At 36.7% G+C, this 5,444-nt stretch overlaps 1 pseudogene; it reads left to right on the forward strand.

Moving 5' to 3' along the window:
- The first annotated feature begins 240 nt into the window (after positions 1 to 240).
- LOC110943726 lies at positions 241 to 4,049 on the forward strand (annotated as a pseudogene).
- The last annotated feature ends 1,395 nt before the right edge of the window (positions 4,050 to 5,444 follow it).

Raw genomic sequence — 5,444 nt, forward strand, 5'->3', positions numbered from 1 at the left:
TGTTGAAAATTGTTTTAACACCACTTTTCAACATTTACAACCCTTTAAAGCTTGTTGTACAACCATTTAAGCACCAGGAAACACACATCACATATACAACCCTTCACACGGATCAGTACTTTCACACGGATCATGATCCCCACCGTCCATTGCTTTACACGGATCATGATCTCCACCGTCCCTTTTGAAAAGAAAACTGTCCTGCAAAGCCTGCGAGTGCCTGCTATACCCACCTTTCAGTCCACAAACTCATTTCTCTCACTCTCTCTCTCATCTCCATTTTCTCTGGTTTCATAATCTTCGTTTGATTTTCTTTTAATTTAGGGTGGATTTCTGATAAAATTAATGCATATGATGGTTGATTTTCGTATGATTTAGGGTGGATTGTTGATGGTTTGGTGGGGTTATTGATGTCGAATGTGCCTCTAGGGTTTGGATTTGCTATGAAATAAAACCAGGATTGTAGAAAGATGGATCTGAATGAGCTTATTGTTATTAAGCAAGCGGTAATGGAGGATCTTTAAGGAATCAAGGGAGTTTTCATCTCGGTACCAGGTAAGTAAGTAATACGATTTTTCTTTATCTATGGTTAGAAGCATTATACAAGAGTCAAATCACTGAACAAATTCGTGTATCAAAGTATTAGTGATCTTTTTTGTTTTTCTCTTCCTAATATTGTTATAACTTTGACATAATTTTGTTTATATGATTTTTCATTTGAACTATCAAGGTACTGGTGCGTTATGTATGTATTTTCTTCCTCTGCATCACATTTTTAATTTGAGGCAACAAAAATGAAGGAAGAAGAAAAATTTGCAGAGATATTGAGATTGTTTTCTTACTTTCATCTCCTTTTTTGCGAGGCTGATTCTTTTCTCTATTTGGAGAACGATGACCACGATGCTGGCCAAAAACACACACACAAGAGACACAAAAAATGGATCCATCACAGAAGAGTTCTTCGTTATCAGTAGTGCTTACAGAAAAGTAAGTTTTTTTTACTCCCAAATATCCGGTTTCTTAATTTCGATTTGTTGTGTGTATTTTTTTTAATCACCATTGTGGTAGTAGGTCATGAAATCCATGCAGTGATTTGGGATTATTTGATACGATCTAACTACTATTTTGGATATTAATTATTTTGATGGTTGTTGACCCGTTCATTCAGAGGGATAAGGCAAGGATGAATTAGTTGGTTGATGCGGCTTGTCTTTCTTTAGCTTCAAAAGTTGAAGAGATCTAAGCCCTTTTCTGTTGGTGAAAGGTGATTATATGCTTGATTTTTGATGTTGTTAGCTAGGTCTAAAATAATATATATGTTTTGACTTATGATTTTTAATTGTTGCTGAGTGAGGGTAAATTGGTAAATTGGAGATTTTGTAAGTGTTATGATTTTTGTTGTAAATCTGTGTATATAATGTTAGTTGTTGGTGAAAGTTGGTTATATGCTTGATTTTTGATTTTGTTAGCTAGGTTTAGGATAATATGTATGTTTAGAATTTGTGATGAATTCAGATTCTAGGGTTTAATTGTTGCTGAGTGAGGGTAAATTTTGGTAAATCGATAAATTGGAGATTTTGTAGGTGCTATGATTTTTGTTTGTGAATTTGTGTGTATGAGGTGAGTTGTAATGAATTAGATGTGTTTGATTGAAAATTGGTTTGTTATTATAGTGGTGGAGTCCAAGGTGATGGTTTAGTTGCTAGCCTTGCACCACCGGAGACGGAGGGGTGGAGAAAGAATGCTCAAGAAAAAGGTATTTGCTGTTTTTCTTTAGATAAAGTTTGGTAATAGCCAGACATTTTACTCGGAGAAAAAAAATCAACATAAAAGTTTAAAGAATAATTAACCCAACTGTATATGTGATTTCAGCACTCATAAACGATACCTTGCACTGAAAACACAAAGACATGGTGAAATATTTTCTTTGATGCATCATATTGTCATGGGAGATGATCCAGAAGTTAGCAAGGCAAGCCATCACCTGATATATTTCTTGCAGTTGCCAGAAGATTCAACGTAAATATATTTCCAAAATTGTTATATTTTTTTTTGTAAAAACGATGCTGAGGTGTTAGGCGCAAAAAACAGTGCTGAGGCGCAGAAAACAGAAGGTACGTACTTATTGTACAGGATCCATGACTGGATAGCGCTTTTCATAAGACTGCATATGTGGTTGTGAAGTTACTGTTGTGGACGCTGAAGGCTGGAACCCAACAATGCCTCTTGGGCTTTGGTATTCTGTCTGATCAGCTGGCCCAAAGCTGGCCAAATTCGATGCTTAACAGGGCCTGGGTTTGGGTTATCTTGCTGCTTCTGAAGGCCCACTTTTGGGTGGTTACTTCACTATTGAGGAACTTCAGGTGAGGCTTTACATTTTTGAAAATTGTCAGTAAGTGTTCTTAACCTTATTTATATTTATAATCTTAATGGGTTTGGGTTTAGTCTTAATGGGTCGGCCAACCTGGTGTTCCAATCTAACCTTATTTATATTTATAAACTTAAATTTTTTTCTTCAGGTTCTCGGTTTTGGGGAATACATAGAAGATGTTACGAACAACACAAACTCGAAACAATGGTACTTGTTTTCAAACCTAAGACGTATGCTATAAGTAAGATGTCGATCATAGGTAATCTATATTTCAACAAGCTTAGGGAATCTAATATTCAATACTTTGGTTCTAATATTCGTATTCCTATTTCCATTTCAGGTCATTCAGGCTTGTTCTAACCTTATTGATGACAAACGTATATTCCTTTCTGAAATAAAGGATGACCATCCTCTTGATTGTCTTGTGGAAAAGCTTAAAATTGTGTGGGTTCCGTTAGATGTAAGGACTGGCTGCATATTACATTCTTATGTATTGAATTTCACATGTTTAAATTTTTATTATATACATGTTTCAGGTTAAGCATACTCTTGGGGAAGTCTTTGCCCAATGCGGAGAGGTCTCAAGGATTTATATTCCTAAAGATTACGAGTCTGGCAGTCTTAAAGGCTACGGTTTGTTTTATACTGAATCTGTTGTTTGGTGGTTGTGGTCGTGGTGGCAGAGACGGTGGTCGTGGAGGACGTGGTGATGCTAGAGGCTGTGGCCCTAGCAGTGGCGAACCAGAGACCAACTAAAACACTGTTCATAATAAACTTTGACCCGGTTCACACAAGGGTCCGTGATATCGAGAATCACTTCGAACCCTATGGAAATGTTCTCCATGTTCGCATCAGGCGCAACTTTGCGTTTGTGCAGTTTGAAACACAAGAAGCCACAAAATCTCTCGAGTGTACACACATGAGGTTTGTAAACTTTGTATGTTTTGTTTTCTTACTATTTTAACATAAGCTCTCAAAGATGACTTACGTATTTTTTTATTTGGTTGCAGTAAAATATTGGACCGGTAGTATCAGTGGAGTATGCTCTAAGGGACGACAGTGAGAGCAGTGGCGAAGCTTCGCCCCCCCCCCCCATTTTTCCGAAACCGAGGGGGTGAAAACGTATATACCTAAAAACTTTCTATACGAAAGTACTATTCATAACACTACGCATCGAAAAATTCGAGGGGTCGGGCGCCCCCTCGGAAGTCTTCTAAGCTACGCCCCTGAGTGAGAGAGGGTCCCGCTTAATCAGCCCTAGAAGAGACTATGGTCGTCGACGTGATAGTCCTTATCGGTCATCGAGTCCTTATAGGAGAAGCAGACCAAGTCCTGATTACGGGTGGGCTCGTAGCCCAGTGTATGATAGGTACAGTGGGCCATCCTATGACAGGCCAAAAAGCCCTGCTTATGGGAGATACTGCAGGTAACGTGTTTTGTGTTATTGGAAGTTTTTTGACTGTTTGAATGAGGATTTTGCTATACAGTTGCATGCTAAACATGTTTTTTTCTTTGTACAGTCGGTCACCTGTTCGAAGGACGAGAAGTTGAGAGACTGGTTGATAGTTTTATGGCACAGAGAAGAGCTGTTAGCACAGAAGGAGAACAATTTGCTGAAGATCGCAGCCCAGTGTATGATAGGTATAGTGGGCCATTCATGGAAGCTTCTGCTAAATAAGCTCCTGGGTCATCACACTTATATTTCTGTTGCATGTTTTTAAGTCTAGCTTAACAAAGTGTTTTTTGTGGATCAAATGGGTGAAGAAATAAGACCAGCTAAAAGAGAATCAAGTGTGGTTCAAAGGTTTCCCAAAGGGAATTTTTAATGCACAGTGTTATTGTAACATAGATGATTTGTAGTCTATTTAGATGCCTTTGCATTGATTCTTTTTTTTTTCGGGTTTTGAACGTGTACCGTGCTCATCCCTACAAGCAGAAAGTGGAAAGGCGGATGGTGAAAGACTATGCATCATTGGTGGCTCTGCTGGCGCTGCCTTGAAGTGAATTGGCACCACTGTCTCTTTGATATAGTTGTGTTTGTTGATCTGTACATGAGGCTGGAATTACAAGTTTATTAACAACATTGATTGCTTAGAATATGCACATGTTTTATTTTTAAAGAGATTGATTTTGATAAGATTTTAAACCTTGTCGAAACCAAAAACATATATTTGGTAATACATGGAACCAAGTACCATCTATTTAAATTTGTCAAAATTGTTATAGTACAAAACTTGTTAGTATTATAATGTATAATGCAATGGTGATTTCTAGATAAAGTTGGGTTAGCATAAAAGATTAGTTAACTTGAAAAAAGATTATGGTCTCAGGCTATATGAATGTAGTCAAACGTCCCTACTTAGAGATAAAGGTGGATCCACATAAAAGATTTTAATAAATTAATCGATTTTCTTAATGATATAAGAGATAATGGGCATTAACTAATTAATTAATTATCTTAGACTATGTGTATGTGTTACGGTGAATGTAATTTATGAACAAAAAGATGCAGGACGTAGATAGTGGGTCTTTCATATTTCATATCCACTAAACATGTATTGTGGTAACGTAAACAGGTTACCAACGTACTATACAATATATCATGAGAGGATTAACAAAATAATAGAAAACGAGTACCGTGTTGTGAATTGTCGGCGCTGCTGCATCGCACGGGTTTCAAATAATAACATATAAAGAAGATAAAGATGTTTGAAAATTTATATACTTTTTCTCCCAATTTTGCCCCTCCTTCATTAGAAGTCCCATTCCCTTCTTTAATAAGAAGTTTTCGAGTTATCACTTTCACTATTGGTTTCTAATTGAACGCTCCCTTAACGTTATATATATAAACAATAGTAAACTTTTGTACAAATATTGACACTTTCTTGAACTAAATTTAGGAAAAATAGTATCGTTTGTTGCGTTCACTTTTGTATGATGGTCAAATCAAACTCCTCCAACCATTGGTATAATAATGTACATGGCAAAAAGGATCAACATTATCGTAAACAATGTTTTTGCACAAACACGAACATCAACCTTCTTATGCACACCCTTATAATTAGTAACAAGT

Source organism: Helianthus annuus, chromosome 7, assembly GCF_002127325.2.
Source record: "Helianthus annuus cultivar XRQ/B chromosome 7, HanXRQr2.0-SUNRISE, whole genome shotgun sequence".
NCBI lineage: Eukaryota > Viridiplantae > Streptophyta > Magnoliopsida > Asterales > Asteraceae > Helianthus > Helianthus annuus.